Raw genomic sequence first — 18,208 nt, forward strand, 5'->3', positions numbered from 1 at the left:
GGAGGGCCTCCCTCTTCTATTAATCCAGAGTCTAGCCATCTACCATCTTAGTGTCTAGCTCTGGCTTCCAGGCCAGCTATCAAAAGATACAAATATGCACATACACACACGTGTGTGTCTGTATATGTGTATGTATATGTGTATACATACATATATATACACATGCATATACATATAAATGTATATGTGTGTATGTATGTATAAATTTGTCTTTGCTCTCAAAAAGCTTAAAATCCACTTCAGGAAATAATATTAGACACATCAGTATATAATTGAATGCCAGCTGATTTTCTTCATTGTAAATTGGTGATAATACCTGCAGTGCCTACCTCACAACAGATGTGACAATCAGATGGAATTTGTGTAAGGCATTTTGCAAACTTTTGTAAAAACCCGCTATTATGACTAGTGACTAGGCCCAACTAAGGTGACTTCTATAGGTCTTAGTCACTTCTGATTTACAGATTCTTTGGTGAATGCATAATTTTTTTTTCAGATAAAAGAATTTATCACCCTAAGTATCACTCATATGGTCCAAAATGCATTTTAATTTTTATAGGCCCTAAGCACAGTGACTGGCCCTGGTGATGGACATCTGATTACAGGCTCTCCCATGCACAGCTCAACTCTCAGAATACCACTGTCACTGATAACCTACATACTGTAGGGCACACCCCTCTCACATAATCAGCCAGCCCCCAGGGTATCTCCTTTTCAGACAAGGACCTCCCAGAAATCACCTCAGGCATACAGAAGAAGGATTATATTTGTTCTTTTCAGATCCCACAGGGCAGAAGTGGGAACAATGGGTAGACTTTGCAGAGAGACAGATTTAGGTTCCAGGTAAGAAAAGGCTCACTAACAATCAGAATTACCCCACAGTGGACTGAGCTGTGAAAGGAGATGGTGAATTCCCCTTCAGTGGAAATTCTCCAGTAGAAGTTGAGTGTCAGGAATTCTGCAGAGAAGATTCCTGCTTAGACTACATGCTCTCCCATATGTGAAATTCTACGATGGCTTGATAAAAAGGATTAATTTATGGAAACTAATAATGTTACAGTGAAAAATAATGTTAAAAATAAAACAGTTTAGGTGGTTACCTTGGCTAAATATTTTAAAACCTCAGCCCTCTGCTAATCATATTATAAACCATCTGATAAACTGGGTAACTCACACCTCTCAAAGCCTCAGTTCCCTCATATGAAAAAGTAAGGGGTTTGATTTAATCAAGAGTTCTTAAGCCAGCATTCCCAGATCGATTTCAGGGGGTTCATGGACTTCAATGAAAAAAAAAAAACTTCATACTTATTTCAATATAATTAGTTTTGTTTGTAATTTTATGTATATTACTTTCTGCATTTAAAAACATTGTTCTGAGAAAGGGTCAGTAGGCTTCATGAGACTGCCAAAGGCAGTCTGAGGCACATCAAAAAAGTTAAGAAGCTCTGGATTTCATTCCTAACATTCCATGATCTTAAGAAGATAGTGCTGAGTGAATTGCAGGCCAGTCAACAGTTGTTGATCAATTGGGCAAATCACTTAACCTCTCTGGGCCTCAGTTTCCACACCTGTAGTAGTTGGGTACCTTTCAAATCTAGCATTCTCTGACTATGATTCATAATCATAAATAAAACCTAATTAGCCTCTGCATTTTAAAAAGTGTTCTTTACATTTTGATAGGGGGAGTAGTGGCTATTGATACTTAAATGTTAAAGGTTTTTTTTTTTATTCCCCACCCCCACCCCCAGCCTAGAATTAGAATGCTATTAATATAATGTTTTACTTCTTTCCTTGATAAGTGTACCTTTACAGGAGGGAAACCATAGTACTTCCTATTTCTGTTTATTCCTAAGGGTAGTGGCTTTTCTTCAGTAGCTATAAAAGCAAAATTTGCTCTCAAATCCTGTAGAGAAAAAAAAAAAAGCAGCCAAATAGTGTGACAGTATCACCAATTGTGTCTGCCAATGCCAAGGCACAGGAGACATCAGAAGAGCTCAAATTTCTGGAAACTGTGACTTACAAAAAGGTGAATTTTTAATAACATTAGACAGAAGCAAAACAAGGGAGATAACTCTGGTCCCCTTCCCTCCAACAGCTAATGAAGAATGATTTCCTTTTCTGTTTTGTCACTCTTCATGTAGCTTAGATTTAAATAATAAGGAATTGAAAGGACTTCAAACCAAGCAAGAAGCATCTTTCTTACACTGACTTAATTTTTTAAAAATCCCGTAGCATATTATGTTAAAGTTGATGCTGGCTTGTGTCTTCTTGTCTACTGATTTTTTTTCCCCAAAGGGGTTAGAAGATGCAAAATTAATTTCACTCTCATAACTAAAGCACTCTCCATTGGCCTGTTGTGTCTCTTCTATTCCTTCCAGGAAAAATGATCCCTCTTTGCAAATCACCTTATGATACTTCTACTGGAGCAGAAAAGGCAAGTATTAAGTGACAAACAAATGGCAGTTTTGCTTCTTTTACCTCTCTGAAGGCTGGGGAGCCAATAACACAGAACCACCCATTCATTTTTCTTCCTAAAAACACTCAGAGCCCCCAAACGTCCAACCATACTTTAATCCCCACCACAAACAAGCCACGGTGAAAAGGGGATGGATGACAAAGAGAGGCTTTTCTCCACCTCTGCAGTCGTAATGCCTAGACTTTGCAGAGACAAATTTAGGCTCCAGGTAAGTAAAGGCTTACTAACAGTCAGAGTCACCCGACGGTGGACTCAGCTGTAAAAGAAGATGGTAAATTCCTCTTCAATGGAAATTTTCAAGTAAAAGTTGTTAGGAATTCTGCAGAGAAAATTCCTACTTAGATTAAATAAAATATGTGAAATTCTATGTTTCTACTATGAGTGTATAGAAAGTTTTAATTTATAGAAACTAATGATAAGCATACAACATGAGTACACTCTGAGTATGGATTAGAGCTATATAAGTCATCAATAAATCACAAAGAAAATGAAAACATCTTCGAGACCAAGCCACACAACCATCACAATCAATCAACATGTTGGGAAGTCAACCTCTCCCAACCAAGGACATGAAAGTTTATAAGATTACAGATCTGGAGGTGAAAGCGACCTCGGAGGTCTATCGCCAGCACCCCCTACTCATTTTACAGATGAGCGAAGGAAAGTCCAGCGCGGTAAAGCATCTTGTGCAAGGTCTCACAGATGGGAGTGGCGGGGGTGGGATTCGAACGCCCCTTTTGGGATCCTGTGCGCTTTCTGCTGCCCTTGGAGCCCTAGAACAGCACTCGGTTAAGGAGAAGAGAGAGGAAACTGACCGCAGAGGAAACTGACCGCAGAGGAAACTGACCACAGAGGAAACTGACCACAGCCCAGGCGCAGTCTAGCGAAGAGGCTCCACCAAGGCCCGCGGGACCAAGGGAAAAGAGCGCGGGGAAATCCCCGCCCCCAGGCACCAGGTGCAGCCCCACCCTCGCCCCTGGCCGCGGCTACCTCTGGCTCCCAACAGCTGGGGGCTGAGAACGCCCGGGTCTGGGGGCTCCGAGCTAGCACGGTCCGAGGTCCTCCTCCTGCTCCGACCCTTCCCGGGAGCTTTGCAGTTTCAGCTGCCCAGGGGAGGGGCATCCCGCCGGGCGCCGCTGGGCTCATGCTCCGCCCTGGAGGGGGTGCGGCCGGGGACAGAGTCCGGCGTCCGCCCAGGCGTGGGCTCCTTGGAGCGGCGTCCCCTGGGACCTGCCTGGGCTCCCTCCCCAGCACTTCCTCTCCTCCCGGAGACCTTGCGTATTCTGGGCTCCCCCACCTCTGCATCTCAACTTCTAACTCCCACCACCCGTACCGATGTCCATGCACTTGGGTTTCTATCACCTACCCACCCTCCTTTAACAATACAAATACACATCCAAACATAAGGAAATTTGCTTAATTCAAACTTCCCCACAGAATTTGTCACAGAATTTGAGAGCAGGAAGGGCTGGTACAGTTCACAGAATCCAGGAATCCAGACCCTTCTTTTTGTTTTGTTTTGTTTTGTTTTGTTTTGTTTTTCTTTTTCAGAGAAAGGAACAGAAGCCCATTTCAAGGTCAGGCAAGGCTAGAGGCAAGATCAAAGTGATCGTTCCATTAACAGGATACCGATAACATGAGTGAAAGTTGATTTTGTAAAAAAAAGTTTTGAGATAGTTATATATTGCTCTTTTATTAATATGATTAATGATGAACATAATCACAATTATCAAATAGTGGTGCTGATTATAGAAAGATAAATCATGTTCTTCAGCAAGCATGTGATATTCCAAAGGAACATGACAGGGCAGATCTTTTATCATTCTGACACATTTGTCCAAATTTTTGCTTTTTTTTTTTTTTAAAGAAAACTGTCTTATAAACTTAGATTTCCTTTTCTACGCTTTGATCTAGCTTTTAATCTTAGCTTTTTGGGACAACCCTGCTCCTTCCTGTCTTAGAATATAATCTGTGGGATGGAAACCTCCACAACTCAGCTTCCTCTGTGTTTGACAGGTAAACACAGGAAGATAGGACACAGACATCAAGAATTCCTTAGTTTGTGAGATGTCAGTCACACTAGTTGTGATACTTTGGCCTGAGCTCACATTTTTTTTCTCTGAAGAGCATGACTTTCTTTGTGTGTACTGCCAGACACTAAACAGCTGAAAGAGAAAAGATTATGGCGCCTAAATTTATGTTATTTCCTAATTCTTCAAATGTAGGGCAACAGTTAATTTATTTAAATAAATTGAAATATTTTAAAATTTAAACTATTAACGCATTAACTATATAACAACATATAATACATTAATTAATATATAATTATATAACATATACTGAATATAGGTAATACATTAATGATATAATAAATATATTAAGTTTTAAATATTAAGCAAATTTAAATAAACAGTTAATTTATTTAAATAAATAGGGAAGAAGGCAGTTTAAGGAAGACTAATCAGAAGAATGAAAGTCTGAAATAGAGAAATTTTTTTGCTTTTAAAAATTATTTTTAATTTATGGAATAAAACAAGCATTTCCATAATAGTATAATAAAAAAGACAATTGCACATGAAACTGCAAAACTATTATGTACAACTTGCTATTCCTTTTAAACATATAATTAAGTAAATATTTTAAACTACATTTTTTGTTTGTTTTACTATTAGGTAGATACAGAAACGACAACTACCCCCAACAAAACGCTTTCAAGGAAAGACCGAGCACCAGGTCCTTTCCAGCAATCTGATGCCTATTTTTCTCTGATTTCTGGAGACGGTGCTAACTCCAGCTTCTTCCTCCTAATATTGTATTTTAAACTTTTAAACGTGTGTTATGAATTGAATTACTTTCTATCAAAATAGATTGAAGAACATGTTCTCAGGTGGAAATGTATTCCATTTATTTCCTGGCCCGTAAATCAAACAGGTTGAGGCTCTGGTTTCTTACACGTTGGTCTGTATTTTCCCATGACCTGTTTCATCTGGTCCTCATCCGCCTTGGAGTCTTCTATCCAAGTCTTCCTCTTCCTCCAGAAAACCTCTTTTAGCTCAAGTCCCTCACCATAAATCCTTCTCTTTTGTCTTTACCAGAATTTCCCTTTCCAGATTCTGGTCTTCTTCACAATTCCCACACCCTCCAAATCTCCTAATTATCTCCTTTTTAAGCCTGAGTCTTTCTCTTCCTTCACATAGCCAAGACTCTTCAAACAAAGGCAAGGTGACCATTTGTCAGGTATGTTTGGACCTAATTGAAAGGATTTTTGTTCTGGTATAGACAGGTTGGACCAAATGACCTTTGAAGTCCCTTCCCTAAGATTCTATGATATTCTTGGAGTCTGGAAATATCTTTGAAAAACAAACAAACAAACAAAACCTCTAGACCTAATATGGACACCTGATGTGGCCCTAGGTAAATGTGTTACATGTGTGTAGTTTTGATATTTTCTCTCTGATGCTCTAGGGACAGGAATGAAGAATACCCATTAAGATCTATAGATGGGGATGTGCATGTGATTAAATCAAATAATGTCATCAAAATACAATTTATGTCCTACTAAAAACAATTACTTATGGGGGACATAAAGACACATCTCTTAGCTTAGTAACTATTGGAAAACAGTGGAGTTATAGGAACAGAGGGCAGCTGAAGTGAGTTGCAATCAATTAATCAATCAATAAGCATTTATTTAGCCCTGATTCTGTGTCTAGCACTGTGCTAAAAACAAGGCACAAAAATTTAAAGCTTTTTCAAAGCAGGAGAAACACTTTCCAGGGACTTACATTCTAGGCTAACACTGGCTTCCCAGGAACTGCTAGGCTGAGGCCACTGGGCTTGGCAAACTTCTCCAATCTGTGTCCTTTACCTCTCCTGGGTTTATTGCTCTGAGATTACCAGCTTTCTCAATAGGGGAACTGGGCTCTCAGTACTTTAGTATCATCCTCTCTCGTATTCCTGAGAAACAATTCTATTTGGGGCTCTAGTGGAAGGGTTCCTCCCTGGAGAAAATGGGAGTAGAGATGCAGGAGGGAGAAAGAGCAGAGTTTTACCTGGAATAAAAATTTGAATCAAGTTGGGGATGGGCAATGCTATTCACAAAGAGGATGCTAAGCAATGTAATAATAGCTAACATTCATATGGCGCTTATGGCACAGTGGATAGAGCGCCAGTCCTAGAGCCAGGAGGAGCTAAATTCAAAGGCAGCCTCAGACCAGCTATGTGATCCTGGGTGAGTCACTTAACCCTGTGACCCTGTTTGACTCAGTTCCTCATTTGTAAAATGAGCTAGAGAAGGAAATGACAAATCACTCCAGTATCTTTGCCAAGAAAACCCCAAAAGAGGTCAGAAAGAGTCAGATGTGACTGAAACAACTCAACAACAAAAACATAGCACTTACTCTGTGCCAGGCACTCTGTTAAGCGCTTTACAATTATTATCTCATTTGATCCTAACAACAACCCTGGGAGAGGTAGGTGCTATTATTCTCCCCATTTTACAGATGAGAAAACTGAGGCAAACAGAGGTTAAGTGACTTGCCCAGGGTTGAACAACTAGTAAGTGTCTAAAACAGGATTTGAACTCAGGTCTTCCTGACTTCAGGTCCAGGGATCTATCCACTGTACCACCTAGCTTCCTGAAAGAGAGGCTAAGAGTCAAACTTTTTTGGTCATTTGCAAACAGATTCTTTATGAGAACTGCTTATTATCTATTTTACAATTCACCTCCATGGAGTACTGGCAGATCAACACCCAACCGCTTTGTCTTTTAATTATTCCTCTCTCTGGGGGTGATTCTTTCCTTCCCAAATATTTGGTCACTGTCTGCTACTGCACCAGCAACCAGAAATCTGCTGCTAGGTGCCTGGGGATGCCAGTTGCTTTTTGAAGTTCCGAAAGACCTTATGCCAAAGAAAAAAAGACACAAACATGAGGAGGCCCCATCCCAGATACAGACTTGCCCAGTGGCCCATGAGTTCAAGATCTTCTGCCCAGTATAGAGGAAAACACACTCTCTCTACATCCTGAGAGTATGATCCTTACACCTCATGGCCAGCAGGAAGAAAAGGCCTAAAGCGTGGGGATTGTTATTGTGATATAGCCATAGTTTCAGTTCAGCTACCAGTCCTCCAAGGCAAGCAGGAAGCAGTCAGAGGATGACTGGGCATCCTTTGAATTAGGAGGGGGCAATGGTAAACTAGTAAATCAGTGCCTTGGCTTGCAGAGGTTTAATTAGTATTTAAGGAGAAGGAAGGCCAGGTACCATTACTAGTGCATTCAAGGATAATCATGAGCCAATTGCCTTTGTACAGAATTGATTTTATCCTCAGAGAAAAAAAAGATTATCCAAACAATCCTTTGCCACACAAATTGCTATTGCGTAGGTAACCCAGGGAGTCTTTCCTTATGTAGGTCGTATGCTAACCAGATAGGAAAGTAAATGGAGGTAGGAGTAATTGTGCTATGTCTGTCTCACCGCACAGGCATCTTAGTACATGCCCCAGAGAAGAGACAAGTCAGTTCATAGAAAGGCAAGTGTGTAGTAATTTACTGCATTTTTTACATTTGTTCATTTATTATGTAGTAATTTTGGATACAGCTTCATTTTTGCAAAGGTGTTCATTCTGAAACTGCACCATCCCTCTGGTCCAGAGGTTCATGATCTTTTTGTGTGTCATAGATCCCTTTGGCAGTCTGGGTAAGCCTTATAGGTCTCCGCACAGAAAAATGCATAACATGAAATGCATAGATTACAAAAGAAATCAATTATATTGAAGTACAATTTTCAAAAAAAAATTTTAAGTTTAGACTCTCAAACTAAGAACTCTTAATGAAAGGCATAGCTGAGCATTCCAGACCTAATAGGATCCAACAGAGCCACTTTACAAAATTGACTCCAATCATGTGGCCACAGGAAAGAAAATGTAATACATGTTAATACATAGACACATGAGCATCTCTAAACCACAGGGCCATAGATTTAGAGCTGGAAGAGACCTTAGAGGTCATCTAGTACAAATCCCTCATTTCACAGATGAGGAAACAGAGAGGTTAAGTGACCATTGCCCAAAGTTGACCAGGTAAATAAATGGTAGACCTGGGATCTGAACCAAGGTCCTGGGACGCCAAATACAAGAACTCATCCATCACATCCATCACACTGCCCCCCAACATCTGAATTTCTGTTGTTGTTGTTGTTATTGAATCATTTCAGTCATGTTCAACTCTTCATGACCCCATTTGGGGTTTTCTTGACAGAGATACTGGAGTGGTTTGTCATTTCCTTCTCTAGCTTATTTTACAGATGAGGAAACAGGTAAACAGGGTTTAAGTGACTTGCCCAGGGTTACACAGCTAGTCAGTGTCTGATGCCAGATTTGAACTCACAAAAATGAGTCTTCCTGACTTCAGGGTTGACACTCTATCCACTATACCACCTAACTGCCCGAAAAATGTATTGAAGGTCAGAAAATTGAGAAAGCAAATATAACCCTTTCCTACCAAATCTCCATGGCAATGACTCTGGGCCTCAAATCCTACAAACTATTATTTTCTGCCCTGTGTTCTAATATCAGCTCTGCAGCTTTGTGATCTTGGCCTAGTCATGTGACTTCTCTGACTCTAAGTTTTCTCATTTGTAAAATGTAACAGTTGGGATAGATCTTGTTTAAGGTCCTTTTAGCTCAAAAATTCTCTATCAAAGTACCTAATTACAAACTCTAATATTTTACCTAAAAGTTGCTAGTTACCCGAGAATAAAAGCACATTTCTCCTCATCAACGTAATTTAAAATCATTCCACATCCATCAAACTCCATCAGGAATTAAGTCAACCCCTTTCTGACCAGTTAGGCCATGTATTGCATACATCTGGACACTGATTTGCTCAGTAGTATTATGATTCTGGTCCTATTTTTGTTCAGTCTTTTTTCTCTTATCAGACTGTTTGTCACCCCATTTTGTGTTTTCTTAGCAACCATAACTAGAGTGGTTTGCCATTTCCTTTTCCAGCTCATTTTTACTGATGAAGAAACTAAAGCAAAAAAGTGACTTAACCCAGGATCACACAACTAGTAAGTTTCTGAAGCCAGATTTGTACTCACAAAGGTGAGTCTTCCTGAATCCAGGTAGAGAACGCTGTCCATAGATATTTATGGTTGCCATTAGTAATTGTTTTATAAAATTGTTGTTCTGCAGCCTGGCCACCTATTTACTGAACATCTATCAACTCTCCCTTACCCTGAGGCATCATGGATCATAGACTCATAGGTTTATGGTTCATACATGGGAAAGACTTGTCTTGGAATCCAAGGAGCTGGAAGTGAAGGTGAGCTTTGCCACTCCTTGCCTGCATGGCCCTGAGCAGTTCTCTGTAAAGAATGTAAAATGAGAAGGGTTGGACTAGATGAGCCCTTGCAGCTCTAAATCTTATAGTCCTAATAGTTCTTTTAACCAGTTTGCCAAGAGGTTCCTAATTAACTAAATGTTCCCTTGTGTTTCCTAATAAAAGATTTTTCAGAAGAAAAATGATTCTCAGCTAAATTTTCTCTCCTTGCTTTAGAATACCATCATTATACTTACTAGCCAGCTGTGTGACCCTGGGCAAGTCACTTAACCTTTGTCTGCCTCCATTTCCTCAACTGTAAAATGGACATAATAATAGCCCCTATTTCCCAGGAGTGTTGTGAGGATCAAATGAGATAATATTTATAAAGCACTTAGCACAATGGCTGGCATATAGGCATTTGATAAATATGTATTCCCTCCCCTTCCCTTAAAAAAAATTGTCATTATTGAGTTTTTTAAAGCCCTGTTAGATCTATTTTCTTTATATTTTAAAAGTATTAATGAATGATTACTATTATTGCTAAGAATGCCTTACATTTGTATAGCACCTTTTAGTTTATAAAGTACTTTTACGCGCATTATCTGATTCTTACAACTGCTTTATAAAGTGGATAGTGTAAACATTATGATCCCTACAAGGCTCCCAGGATCCCAAGCTGGAAAGCTGGAACCTCCCTTGTTTTACAGATGAGGAAACATCCTCGAGAGGTTATGTGACTTACCCATGACCACATGGGTTGTACATGGCAGAGCTGGGGATTTGAACCCAGGCCAGTGAGCTCCAAATCCCCTTCTCTCCCCTATGCTGATGTTGTCAACAATATAAATGACTTGCCCAAGGTTGGTTATACAACTAAATAAACGGTAGAGCCAGGTGTGGAATCCAGATCAGATAGCATACAAAAAGACCTTTGTAAAATGCAATGTGCTATTCAAATATAAGTTGTTATTGTTATTTTTGCCTTCAGCACTTTGTTCAGCAAGTACTCGTAATGGGAAACAATTGATGCATACAGAAAAACTTGGCAAAAATAATGCTGCAATGCATGGTATGTTTTTATTTTGAAGCTGGAACTTAGCTAGGATCAAGTTAACACATCAGAAAAAAAATTAGCCACTATTTTCCTTCCCTTGAGCTCCTTCCCAGAGCCTCAGTTTCCTTAACTGTAAAATGGGAGCATTGGACCATGGCCTCTGAGGTCCCTTTCAGCTCTTGGTCATAGACCCCCTGATCCCAGGGCTCTGAGCTCTCCTCCAAAGACAACTCCTTGAATTACCGAGCAGACACAAATTATCAGCTAATTGGAGATCAGGCTATGGTATAATTAATTGCCCATTTACACGTTAGCTCAGCACTTCATTTTAACCAGTATTGTGCAGTTAACTCTTTTGAACTACTTGAAAAATGCATGTTTTTTCTTGTCTTCCTCAGGTTCTAATGCAATTTAAATATTTCAAAAAGTTTATAAACTTTGATTTTAGATGACTAGCAAACTTTTAAAATTTAATTTGTATATAGGGGATACCAATGAGGATTAAGCTTCCAATGCACTTAACAGACTGTCTCTAGGCCTCGTTCCCCACTCTCCAAGCCTAAGAGCATGCATTTTAAACAGTTAGTAAGCATTTATTACAAAGAAAGGCAATAATATGATCCTTTTAAAGAATGTACTTAGGGGAGGCATCATAGAAACACCTCTCTGCAGATAAGATATACACAGGATTTATTGGAGATAATCAACAGAAGTGATTTGGAAGATGCTCGGTGGTGCAGTGGATAGAGCACTGGGCCTGTGGTCAAAAAGACCAGAGTTCAAATGTGATCTGACACACTTACTAGCTATGTGACCCTGGACAAGTCACTTAACCCCTGCCTAAATAAAACAAGAGAAGAAAATGGCAAACCACTCCAGTATCTTTGCCAAGAAAACCCCATGTACACAATGAGTTGAGGGAAAAAAGTTTAGGAAAGCTTAGGGTGACCTATTTATGAAGATTTTGAAATGCAGACTAAGAATGAAGACCTTACTCTCATCTGAATTGATCAAAAGAGGTAAGAACACACACACTCACACAGTTTACAGAAATACATTTCACTCAATAGAGAATTAGAAGGGAAAAGGGAGAAGGGGGAAGGGGGAATTAGAGGGAGAGTACTTTGAGGGAGGAATCAGCCCCAAGCAAAACAAACTCTAAAGATGTACAATATTTATAGCTCTTTTTGAGGTGGCAAAGAATTGGAAACTGAGGGAGTACCCATAAATTTAGGAATAGCTGAACCAAGTATACTATATAAATGTGATGAAGTACTACTGTGCTGTAAGAAATGATGAAGGGGATGGTTTCAGAGAAACCTGGGACAACTTAATGCACCTATGCATAGTGAAGTAAACATTATCAGTAGAACAATTATTTATATGAAGACAACAACATGGTAAAGACAAACAATTTTGAAAGAATTAGGAACTCTGATCAGTGCAATGACCAACTACAATTCTAAAAGTCTGATGCTAAAACATACTACCTACCTCTGTTAGAGAAGTATAGGACTTAGAGCACAGAATGAGAGTTTTGTTGTTTTGTTTTGTTTTTGGACATGGCCAATGTGGAAATCTGTTTTGCCTGAAATTTGTTTTGTTACAACATGGGTTTAGCTTTTCTTTCATTCTCAATGGCGGGAGGAGGGTGTGTGGTTGGGATGCAAGAGAAAGAAGGAAGATTTCTACTGATTAAAAAAAATAATATGTAATTTTAAAAAGAACTGCAGCATTAGCTGTTCATCAGTATGTCATTTATAAAACATTCATGCATACTGTCTGCAAATGTGTGTGTACATCAACCTTTCTGAAAATGTGACTCATTTTCTAAGGTTCTTTTCAATATATAATGGAAACAGAAACTATGACATAACACAGTAATTGTTTACAGCAGTCATCGCTTTCTTTACAAAGCTCAATAGTCTTTTCAGAATATAGAAGGTAGGTGGCTATTTTGTTTGTATTAGTAGAAGCCATTTTTATACATTTTTATATAATGATGAGTTGTTTTATGTATTACCATGGTGAAAAAATTCATCACCCCATGAGCATGGATACCCATATATTGTAATGTCAAGGGATAACTAATAGGAGAATCTTTACAAGATCCTATAAGATAGGATGCACTGGAATCTGTAACAAATAGAATAGATAGAAGTGCCAGACAGATATGAGGACAGAGCCTTACTCCCCTCCCCATCCCCACCCCCCAACCAGAAGAGCAATTAAAGATACCGGTTGGACCAAGATCTGGACTAGGACTGGACAATAAAAGCAGGACAGATTGGTCAGAATAATGTGACCTCAGCATCAGGGACCAAAAGGGGTGTCAGAAGTCTGTACAGGGCCTGGTCACAAAATAGAGTTCTATGGAACCTAAAGATAAAGAACCTAATACTTTCTCACCCCTGCATTTTATAGATTAGAAAACTGAGGTCCAGCCAATAGTAGTTGGCAGAGCTGGGATTCAAAGCCAGGGCTAGGGACTCAGAGTTATTCCCACTATAGCTCAGAATATTTATTTCTTTAAAACCTGTAGTTTTTAACTACAAGAGTAGCACTAGGATAGAGTAAATGAAACTAATTTTAAGATAGATGAACACTGGCTGCTCATCTCCACCTACTGGCTTCCCTGGCTTCCTTTAAGTCTCAGCTAAAATTCCATCTTTACAGAAAGCCTTTTCCCAACCTCTCTTAATTCTAGTGCCTTCCCTTTGTTAACTATTCCCTATTTGTCCCATCTATAGCTTGTTTGTACACATATGTTTGCTTGTTGTTTCCCCTCTCCCATTAGATTGCAGGCTCCTTGAGGGCAGGAACTATCTTTTGCCTCTTTTTTTTGTATCCTTAACACAGTGCCTGGCACATAGTAGGTACTTAAAAATGTGTATTGAATGACTGAAATGTTTCAAGAGTATGTAGTTTGTACTTTGAGATTTCTTCACACTTAAGTTGAACTGTGCTCACAAAGTGACTATGTGTGTCAATGGACATGAAAACTCTACCTAGCAAGCTTTCTTTCATTGGGTTGATGGAAGGAGATGATCAAAGGCATCAGAAAGTGGATGGATGATTGTTGAATACGGCCAGGGGAGGGTCTCCAGCAATGAACAGGAGCAGGAGCCCAGACAGGGAAATGGGAAAGTGTTGCCTTGATTTTCAAAAAAAGGGAAAATTGTGGAGTCTGCAGCCTGTGGGCTGGTGTTCTTGAAGTGGATCCCTGACAAAATTCTAGGATCTGTATTTGTAAAGGGAAGCAGTGTTCACGATGAACCTGGGAAATAGAATTCTGGGCTTCCCAGAGATGTGGGGGCAGGAAGAGTGTTCCAAGAATAGGGAACAATGGGAGCAAGGGCAGGTAAAGGTGAGGGAGCCAGTTTGTCTGCAACATTGAGTACATAAAGAGGAATCACGTGATCCAGGACTAGTTAAGTAGGTTGGAGTCAGGTAATTTTAGGGGTGTGAGGGAAAGGTATGAATTCTAGTGGGCACAGCCCCCTAGGGACTACTTAGCCTCCACCATCCCAACTCCAGTCTCAGCGATGATGGTTTTGGAGAGGCAAGGGCAGAGCTTCTCAACCTAAGGGATAGCAAATAGGGAGAGAGACAGCAACCCATAGCTGAGTGGGGGGAGGGATTCTTGGACCTATGATCAAGTACATTACCCTGTTCTCATGTTTGGTTCTTGGTCCTCAGTCCAGGAAGCCTTGCTACTCCTCCAAAAGGTCATGGTTCAAGAATATCAGCCAGAGGTTTTCCCTCTTTGTGGTCGTCAGGTTCTTCCACTGTCTCTCTATCTCTCTCTAACTCTGTGGAGTCTAGGAGTTGGTGCTAATAAACTCCACCACTGCCTTCGACTGCTGCCGCCTCTCCCTGGGCTACCATTGTTGGGGTTATATGGGCAGGGATGTAGGTGGTGGTGTCTTGGGGATGAGCAGATGTTAATCTATCAGAGACCCAAGTCTACTCACATGTTATCCTCTCTCTGGCCTGTGCTCAGCTATCTCTGACTCTGTCTCTCTGTCTCTGTCTCCTCTCTCTCTGACTGTCTCTCTCTCTTTGATTTTCTCTACATTTGTCTCTGTGTTTTTCTATCTCTGCCTGTCTCTCCATTCACTTAAGCAAATCCAGGCTCAGACATGTAATACTTACTAGCTGTGTGACTTTAGGCAAGTCACTTAACCCCAATCACCTCACCAAAAAAAAAAAAGAAGAAGAAGTTGGTGATGGGCTCTTTTGAGAACTAACTCTCCCTGTTTCTAAGTCAGTGCTCAGTGGAGCAGTGCCGTGTTCAGTTCCAGTGCCAACATCATGAAGCCCAATGGTAAGAAGCCACATTTCTGGCTTTTCACAACCACAGTCCAGGAAGTCTTACTACTCCTTCAAAAGGTCATGGTCGGAGAACTCCTTCCTGTGGCTCTCCTGGATTTGGAGATGAGCTTTGCGTTAAAGGCTCATTTAAGAGTACTTAATGTCACATCTCAGAAGAAAATTCAAATTGGTGGTGGTAGAAAAACTGTCATTATCTTTGGTCCAGTTCTTCAGCTAAAATCTTTTCAGAAGATCCACGCATAGCTAGTATGTAAATTGGAGAAAAAGTTCAGTGGCAAATATGTGGTCTTTACTGCTCAGAGAAGAATTCTTCATAAGCCAACAAAAAAAAATCCATGAAAAAGAGCTAAGAAAAAGAGTCCCATGAATCATGCTCTGTGCATGAGGCAGTACTTGAAGACTTAATCTTCCCAAGTGAAATGGTTGGCAAGATAATTTGTGTGAAACTAGATAGCAGCAGACTCATGAAAGTCCATTTGGATAAAGCCCAGCAGAACAATGTGAGGTACAATATAGAGGCATTTCCTGGCATTTATAAGAAGCTGACAAAGATGTTAATTTTGAATTCCCAGAGTTCCAAATATAAATGCAGAAATAATTAAAATTCATTATTCATTTCAAAAAGGAGCTATTAATGGACACATCCAAACCTTTCATAGAGCCCTTATACCTACTCAATCAATTCATGAAGACGTGACTTAATCACTCCATGGGAATGATTATTTAATTATGGAAATAAAATCAGTCTTTTTTTCAAACTTGTAGTCCTAAACACTGGCATCCTTTAACCTTTAACCTCATCAAGTGAACCCTCTGGAGTAGGCAAAACCTTATGTTACTAAGATCTCTCATCTTCTTCAGTGGACTACTCTCACTTTCTCCTGATGAGTGACTCCCTATTATCATCCCACATCTACTGCCTTGTCCATAGAGTCTCAGGATAATCCATTCCTAAAACACATTCTCCCCATAACCACTGCCTTTCTTTCCATTATGTTGTACTCAAAAAACCAAGCCAGTGTCCAGTCATTATTCTGTGCTCCTTAAATTCCCAATCCTGCCCCCATTACAATCATTTACTGAGTTTTTTAAAATAAAATTTTGTTGTTTATCTTTTGTTTTTAACATCACTCAATAAACATTAATTGCCTACTATGTGCCAACCCTGTGTTAAGCATTGGAGATGCAAAGAAAGGAAAAAGATGTCATTTGCATTTCCCATTGTATTTCTGCAACTCCCTCCCTGTCTCCTTCCAGAAAGCCACTTAAAATGAAGGATAAAGAAGAGAGGGAAAGGAGTTAACAAGTCTAATTAATATAGTTATCAAATAATTTATTTTCTATTTCTACTCTCTTCAAAATGGCAGGAGGTGAGGAGGAAATCGTCCAATGCTGTCCTGCCCTCCTACCTGTTTCTTTCTTCTCCTTCCATCATTGCAGTGTCCCAGGCCTCCCACATTGTCTTCTTGGGTGTTTTCTGGAGTGGTGTTCTCTGCTAAGGTATCACCTCTCTGCAACCAGCTCCATACTTCCTTATTTCTATGAATGGTAAAGCTAATTATTCACACAGACTCTAAATTTCTGAGTCATTTTTGACTTCTTTGTGAGCTTACCCTGCACACAATCAGTCCCCAAGTTTGTATCTACCCTTTATTTTCCATTCCCAAAGTTACCAGTTTAATTCAGTTCCCTCTTACCTCATGCCTGTCCAATATCAAGTGTCTCCTAATGGGTCTCCCTGCCTCTTGTCTTTCTCCTCTCTGGTCCAGCATGCACAGCCTAATACGTCTGCCTCCTTGTAGAACCACACCCATCTCAGCAATCCTATGTACAGGAATTTCCACTGGCTTTCTATTGTCTGCCAGATAATGTAACAACTCTTATCTGGCACTCAATGCCTTCTACAACTTGGATCCAAACCATTCTTCCAGCACTATCTCTTATTAACTTCATATGGAGAAGAAGCATGGGAAGGTGCATAGAGATTGGCATTTTGAGTCAGGAAATCCTTGGTTAAAACCCCATCTCTGTCACATACTATGTGATCGTGGGAAATTCTCAACTCTCAGTGCTCTAGGAACCTCCCAAATACTATACATTACAGATGAGTAACCATTCTGTGTGTTTTCTACCTGATAAAATTACAAGCTGGAATGAACCAAAAACTCCTTCATAAGTCATTATAAGGTCCTAGTAGTAGATTGAGTCAGCCTTCCAAGGAATAGACAAGCTAAGTATATGGAAGCCATTCTGATGTTTGCTTGTTGTTTAGTTGTTTTCAGTCGTGTCTGACTCTTTGTAGCCTCATTCCGGGTTTTCTTGGCAAAGATACTGGAGTAGTTTGCCATTTCCTTCTCTAGCTCATCTTACAGATAAGGAAACTGAGGCAGACAAGGTTAAGTAACTTGCCCAGCTAGAAAGTGTCTGAGGCCAGATTTGAACTCAGGAAGATGAGTCTTCTTGATCCAGGCCTGGCATCACTGTGCCTCCTAGCTGCCCTTATTGTGATACAATGGGAGAAGATTATGGATTTGGAATCAAAGGACCTGGGTTCAACTCCTGACTCTGCCACCTGCTATCTGTAACCCAGGGTTAAGTCACTTAATGTCTTTGGGACTGTTTCTTCATTTGTAACATGAGGAGGTTGAGCTAGATAATCTCAAAGGTTCTTTCCATCTCTAAGTCTGTGACTAGTAGGTTGACCACTAGAGGATGAATTCTTGGGCCATGCATGGCCACATGTGAAATAAAGAAAAATACGAAATGAGCTTCAGTCTTGTTTGATCTCCTTTTGCTTTTGCAGTGACGGGGCAGAATGACAGAAAAGAATCACGGAGTTTTTAGGCCCTCTATAAATTTTAACCTATTTAGATTCAAAATGTGAATCTATGTTCAACATGGCAGAGTGGAAAGACTACTAAATTCAAAGGAAGAGGCCCAGAGGTCCAATCTGGCTTCTGTTACTTAATGCTTATATGAGGCTGAGCAAGTCACTTACCACCTCAGGGCTTTAGCTT

At 40.0% G+C, this 18,208-nt stretch overlaps 1 protein-coding gene and 1 pseudogene across 5 annotated transcripts in view; one reads left to right on the forward strand and one right to left on the reverse strand.

Annotated features, from left to right (window-relative positions):
• The window catches only part of CCDC68 (coiled-coil domain containing 68), a 91,267-nt gene extending 74,304 nt beyond the window's left edge, over window positions 1-16,963 (reverse strand). The window contains exon 1 of one of the 5 annotated variants that reach the window (XM_027868996.1): window positions 16,889-16,963. The gene's annotated coding sequence lies outside the window, so the exon portion shown is untranslated. Of the gene's footprint in view, window positions 1-3,291; window positions 3,388-3,466; window positions 3,582-16,888 lie in introns of those variants that run through there. The other 4 variants (XM_027868992.1, XM_027868995.1, XM_027868994.1 and 1 more) reach the window with 4 other exon arrangements.
• On the forward strand, window positions 3,812-15,777 carry LOC114047890 (annotated as a pseudogene).
• Window positions 16,964-18,208: the final 1,245 nt, after the last annotated feature.

This window comes from Vombatus ursinus, unplaced genomic scaffold (assembly GCF_900497805.2).
Source record: "Vombatus ursinus unplaced genomic scaffold, bare-nosed wombat genome assembly UNPS02014791.1, whole genome shotgun sequence".
NCBI classification, from domain to species: Eukaryota; Metazoa; Chordata; class Mammalia; order Diprotodontia; family Vombatidae; genus Vombatus; species Vombatus ursinus.